This window comes from Juglans microcarpa x Juglans regia, chromosome 3D (assembly GCF_004785595.1).
Source record: "Juglans microcarpa x Juglans regia isolate MS1-56 chromosome 3D, Jm3101_v1.0, whole genome shotgun sequence".
Taxonomy (NCBI): domain Eukaryota; kingdom Viridiplantae; phylum Streptophyta; class Magnoliopsida; order Fagales; family Juglandaceae; genus Juglans; species Juglans microcarpa x Juglans regia.
This window is the reverse complement of record NC_054598.1, coordinates 25,454,074-25,461,131: the sequence shown is the minus strand read 5'-3', so window position 1 is coordinate 25,461,131 and position 7,058 is coordinate 25,454,074.

The following is a 7,058-nucleotide window of genomic DNA, read 5'->3' as shown; positions in this document are numbered from 1 at the left end:
TAGCTCATATCTTTGGAAGATCTTCACATGAATCCACATTCTCACATACACGGCTAGGTTTGGGTTTTCTTGGAGAAAGGTGGATTAAACCCTACTTGTCTTAAGGCTCGTAAGTATGGTGTTTTTTAAGAGTAGAAGCCACGACACTAGTGTTTCCATGAGCTAGGATTCTTGTTGAAGTTGAGTTCGGATTCAAGGAAGAAGGGTCCAAAAATTTAGAGTCTTTTTCTTAGAAAGAAGAAGATGTAAAGAACACTACACTTAAACATATGGGTTAGCATTTTTCTCGAATAATGATCCTAACTAGTATTACATGTGGTTTTTCAGCTTGTTTGCTATAGATACACATTTCAAATTTTGTAAACACACCTCTAACTTGTATTTGGATATTTTATGCATATGACTTGTGAACTTTCTGGTTGATTCGGTTTTGTATAGTTATTTGTGACATTGTTGTTTTTCCGTGTGCTATGAAGTTCTCTTGACGTGATTATTTTTAAAGTATGATTAAAATGGTCTAGTTATGAAAAATAGAGTAAGAAGCCATGTTAGGGTTTCGGTTTGTACTATGCTTGTTTGAACATGAATGTTTGTTATTTCACCGTTTTGGTATGGGACTAAGTTCATGAAATATCGTCCATAACCACAAGAAAAAATTTCAGCCATCCATGAGAATTCTTTATTAAAGATTTTGCTCAATACATTACAAAATTCTAAGTTTTTGAAAATTGATTGGAATGCATGTTTCCCTGCATAAGAGTTTTCGGCTAACCCTATGGATGATGCAAGATCATTGGTATTTTAAGATTAATGTGTTAAGAATGATTCTTGGTTATGTTAGGGTTTGTATTTTTTGGCCCTTACATAGAATCTATTGGAACGTATGCTCTTTAAATTGTTATAAAGGAACATGTTCGCATGTTATAATATTTTCAAGCAGTAACGCGATATGTATTGCATGCATGAATGTCTTGTGGTTATGATGAAGCATTTCGGCATTTCATGTGTCTCATGAAAGTTCTAAGATTTATTGTCATGTCACATGCATTGGGATTGTGAAAACCCTTTTGAAAGGAAAAGAGTCATTTTAAAAGTAAAATTTTTATCACAACCACAAATGCTGGGACAAGAGAATGTCCCTAGTGGAGCTCATCTGTCATCTCAGGAGTGTTTAAAATGGAGGGATACCTCTGGGTCGATGAAGTACTATCGGCAGATCTCGAATGGTTCCTAAATGAAAAGGACACTAGAGCGGGATTGCACCTAAAGCTAGTGAGTGCACCTATAGTGAAGGCGAAATGCGAGCTGCCGTATATGAAAGACAAGACGTAGTCACCTTGGTTAAAGTGGCCAATGGTTGATGCGGTAACTAGAGAGGAACACACGGTGCATAGGAGAGCCATGAGGTATCCAATTATATGTTATAAGTTAAGAAAGGTCACAAGCTCATAAGTATGTTAAGGAATAAGTATGAAATGAAGAAATAATGTTTATGAAAGCAAAAGTTATGAAATGTCATGTTTTTACATGATGTCTTTTGAAAGGTCAAGTGTATAAGTATAAGTTCATGTCCATTCATTCATTGTTAAGTTTGCTTCATATGCTTGTTATATCTGTTGCATGTTATTTGTTTACTTATTGAGATTTCGAGAAATCTCACTGTTGTTTTCACCCACTATCATTTCCCTACTTGGAATGGTAGAATATGTTATAGGTTTAGTCAACGCAAATGACGAAGCACAAGAGGACAACACTTCCTCCTAAGAGGATTGTGCCTAAAATGGTCATAGGCCCATCAGAGCTATCGATTTTGGATCATCTCAAGTTGATTGATAAAGCAATCGCTAAGATACTTGAGGATATAGAAAAGTTTAGAAGATTTCACAATATGGACAATGAGCGGACTTTAGAGAAGCGAGTGAGACCTGAACCTCACTAAGAATCAGGATCAATATTATGGGACCACTCCTATGAAGTGACTCTTGTTTAGTTAGATGTTTTTGGGTCCCATATTTTGGGAATCTCTTTGGAAACTCGTAACAACTATGATGACTCTTATGGATTATGAAGTACTTTTAGGATTTTGTGTTTCCGGTACCATAACTAATGTTCCTATAATTGACTTAAGTTGACTTTATGTTGTGACATACTGCATACTATTAGTTATTATTAGGTGCATTGCATCTTATCTGCCATGTACAAGGGGCAGGTAACTTTGGTGTTGCATGTCCCAGCATTTCAATTTCTGTCAAATCCCAATCGGGGCCTGGGGGTGCCATAATTTCTCCCCCTTAGTGAGCATGACATGTTAGGTTTTAATTTATGGCATGGGAATGAGGTTTTGATTGATTTTATTTAAGGTTTAGCATGCTAATGTCAAACCGGTCAGATTTGATATTTTGATGGAATAAACTACTTTTGGTCAAATTTTTAGCCATGGCATGACTTGATATGATTCACTAATGTCTTAGAATGAATTTTGAAGATTTAATTTCGAAGTTGGAAGCATGTCATAATAAGTTTCAATTCTATCTTGTATTGATAATCTAGCATGCATCAGTTTTGATTAGTTTATGCTTAACTTATGGAAGTTTTGATTAATTTACCTAGACTTGAATAATGTGCATTTAGAAAAACCTTGTGATTGGGATAAGAATGAAAATGCATGATTTCACTAAGTTTTGAAACATCTTTGGATAAGGAAAGTGTAACGCCCTGACCTAGCCAAGCCCGCTTTACAAAAGTTTTTGGGTTTATAGGTATGAAAAGTCCATTTAGGATTGTGAGTAAAAATTTTGGAAGAGACTAATGGCCTAAGATTTTTTTGGCGGAATATGATTTTTCAATAGGTTTGATAATTAGGTTTAAAATATTTTAATGGACCAAGTGGATTTTCACCTTGTAAATTTATGGGACAGGTGTATTTTTTTTTTTAGGTTGAGTCGAGACTCAAAACTTAGGGAAAAAGTCCATGTATTAATCCCATGCAAGATACAAGACGTGGGCCAAATATTTTTAGGTTAAAGAGCCCTAGCCCATTAAAACAATTCCAAACTCCACGACATGCACAGTTTCACTTTCGTTCCTATTGCATGCACACTTCAATCACGTATGTGTTCCACCTCTTGCCAATGCACGTCTTTCCTTCTTTCCCTCTTTAGGGTTTTAATATTCAATCCCTATATATATGCGCGTCACAAACATCCCTCATGCATAAAGAAACCCCAAGCTATCACTGCCCTCTTTTCATGACCTCAGCCAGACATATTGGAAACAGCCCAAGCTCTTCCACAAAACCGTCCCTAGCCACTGGGCACTGCAGTTGAGCCCAACCCGAGATGCATCTTGTGGTTGTTCCGTGCGTTGCTTCCTTAGAAACCAACTCTTGTGTGACCTCATCATCACGGACGCAACCTGTGTTTGTATACCACACGTGACCAACTACCCAAACCTCATCGTCGTAACCCAGCCATGAACTCACTTGGAGCCACTACTGGCCATTACCGAAAAAGAGAGCCTCTGTTTCTCCCTCTGAAAATAGAGCAACACCACAAACTCTGTCGATCACCACCGTACAACGGAAAAATTATCGGGCTAGACACAGAATCTGCTAGACGTCATCCTCCCGTCAGCCTCAAGCTGCCTCAGTTCCGCCTTATCCCTCACGGTGAGCCATCGCTAACAGTTTCCACTGCTTCTCCATCCCTTTCTCTCACTGTGTTCACACTTTCTCATCTCTCTCTCTCTCTCTCTCTCATCGGTGCTCAGCCACTCATCTTGCCGACACAACCTCCGTATCCGCCCAGCTCCATTGCAACTCCTCTCGGTGAGTCTCTGTCGCACCTAGGTCTCCCTCTCGCTAAAATGGTTTTGGCATTTAACGTAGGAGAAGATTTTTTTTATGATATTATTATTTTACCCTCTAAGTTGCAAGTCAAATTATAAGGTGTTTTGATCTCATAATTCGATTGGATTGATTTTACGATGGGCATCTTCTTTTTATGTTCTACCTTGCATTTGTGTTTTAAATGAGACTGACCAGGTTATAATTTGTTACAAAAACTTTAGTTTTCCTATAGAAAATATTTAAGGTTTTAAATTATTTTAGTTGGTATTAAATGTTTTATAGTTTGATTTTAGTAGTAAGTAATTCAGAATTTATTGTCGTAGTCGGAGAAATTAAGTGAATGTTGATGAAATTGGGAAGTTATGGTATTTTTAGGATTAAGAGAATTTTAGACATTTAGGAAAATTGATTTATTTTAGTATTTTAGGTTTAAGAATCGAAATACGTGCTCGATTGAAATTTATGAGAGTTACATGATAATTTTATAGGTGACGATTGATTTTCGTTCAGTACTACCGTGGAAAAATTCTGATAAGCTAAGAAATTTAGATAAGCGTGGTTCATATACTAGACTTTGAATGAAATAAAGATCTGTGATTGATTTTATGAAAAACATGCATGCTTTGTTATGAAAAGAAATTTGAAATAATCTCAATTATTTGTTCTACATTACTCATAAAATTTTGTATAAGAATATAAAATATTTTTTGTTATTACTGATGTAGACATGAGCTATTTTTGCATTTTGTTACTAAATTGTGCAAAAGAGAACGAACATGAGATTTTGTGCATAAAATTATATTTTTGTGATATGATTTTGCTTTGTTCTGAAGATGTTCTGTATTTTGATATGATATGATGTGATTTCTGAAAACCTCTAGCATGACATTCTATTTCTGTTTCTGTTCCATTCTGACCTGACCATGGGTGTAAAATTGTGGCCTCTATTTAGGTTGGTACCAACTTTTCTATTTATGGTACACCTACTTTTGAAACTTTTACGTGGTCTTTCCTGTGAGCATACTCGAGGCTCCAAGAAAAATAAGGGGAAGATTCATATTTTGTTTTTGCTCGGTTGGCCACCGGAGTTTGCACAACCCTACTACGGAGATTAAACATGGAATTCTGGTCAGTTATGTTATGCTAAAGGAATTTTGAATAATAATATTTTTTTGAACTTTTGCTCTGATATTTTTGATAACATGTTCTAACTCTGCATTCTGAAAATAAAAAGTATTTTTGTTCAGCATTCTAAATTCTGTAAATGCTCATATTTGTATACTAGTATATGTTCTCTACTTACTGAGTTGTTGATAACTCACCCTTTATTTCTAAACATTTTTCGGATAATCTGGATGGTTCTATTGGATAGCAATAGTAGGCAATGTTAGAAAGGTTTGATGTTCGTAGAGGAATAAGTTTCCGATGGTACAAGTACTTATTTGAGCGTCATAGTTAGTAAATTGATTATTTTTTGTTATTTTGATATAATGAGTTAAGGATCTTTTTGAGTTTTTAGAGAGTTTTTAATTTATTTTATTGAGAAATTTTTTGTTGTCCTTATGAAGAAACGTGGATATTTGGGTTGGGCAAATGAATTAATATTTTATAGAGTTTTTTGGATTTTATAGTCGTAGTATTGGAGTTGATATTAAGTATTACGAGCTAACTCTTATGACCTCTAGGAACAGGGCGTTATAGAAGGCTAGAAAGCATCATGCCTATGCTTAATGGATGGTTTAGTGAAAATTCTTGAAGCCATATTTAAGTGTTGGGATGAACTTTTATGACCTAATTCCTAAGTTTTAATTATCTCTAAGGTTATAATTACTATTGGCACTTGAAAAATTTGAGTACACATGCATGCATAGATGTTGAATAGTTGAAATTACATCTAAGCTTTTATGAAATGCATGGCACAGGTTGAGTGTGATTTCCATAGTTTCACTTTGATTCTTAAAATTCTAAGGGCATGAATGGTTTTAGATTATGGAAAATATGAGGTTTATGAAGTTTTGTTAAATTTGAGGCTTATTTTTAAATAGTAAAAATTTAAGGCATTAGTGGTAATTTTGCTAAGTTTAGGAGCAATTTTGTAAATACTGAATTTTTGAACCCTTTGATTATGAACATCTTCCTTAGAGGTTCAAATCCCAACTTAGATAACTTTGATTACAAGCGCTTTCATTCTCTAAACTTGGAAAGTTTGTAAGTTAGCTTCTACCTTTCTCTTAGATAATTTATTTATAATTCTTGTATAAGCGCCACATTTATATTATAAATGTCAGTTTGAGCATGAAATATCATATGATACATTATTGAACATCTGATTACTTGTTTACATGACATGTGAAATTTTCACCATTTTAGCATATTGCATCTATAAATGTCATTTTTTCATAAAAGCTTGCTACATATGCACATGTCATGAAATACATTTTTCAAGCATAGCATGAAATGAATTTTGTTACGACCCCAAAGGCTAGAATGAAGAATTATCCTAGTAAAACTCCTATATCCACTCTGAAGTAAGTAAGAATAGAGAGGTAATCCTGAGTTGACGAATAACAGTTAATGGATTTCAAATGGGTTCTTTTTAAAGAACGCTAAAGCGAAATAAAATGTTATGACACATAATGCTGGTGGGTGTATATATTATGATGTTATAATGATCTTATGTTAAATTATCAATACATTGAGAACAAGTCTACAGACAAGATAGTCTCAACGTGAGTTATACTACGTTCACCAGCAGGTATTCATAGTGCACATGGAGAACTATGACGATACCATACATTATGTTGTTAATGTTATGATTAATTATGAGCTGCTAAAAATAATGAAATGTTATTATGAAATTATTTTTTTAACGATTGAAGTAAAAATGTTCTCTGAAAGAAAATGTGCACCAAAATTTTTCTGAAAATAATAAGGAATTTGGAAGGGAGACAAACATATGGATTTTTTTTTTCTGCATATCAATGCATGCAAATCATGTTTATCATTAATTATGTATATCTTATCACTGTACAAATTGGTTGTTTAACTTACTGAAATTTCAAGGAATCTCATCGTGGAAGTCTCATTACCATTCCAGAGGGAATGGTAGAAATTGTGTCAGGATTGGCATACGACGAGCATGACGGACCACTGGCTTCAGATGGTTGAGAAGGAACCCGATCTGGAAAGGAGGTTGGACTTGATTTCAACT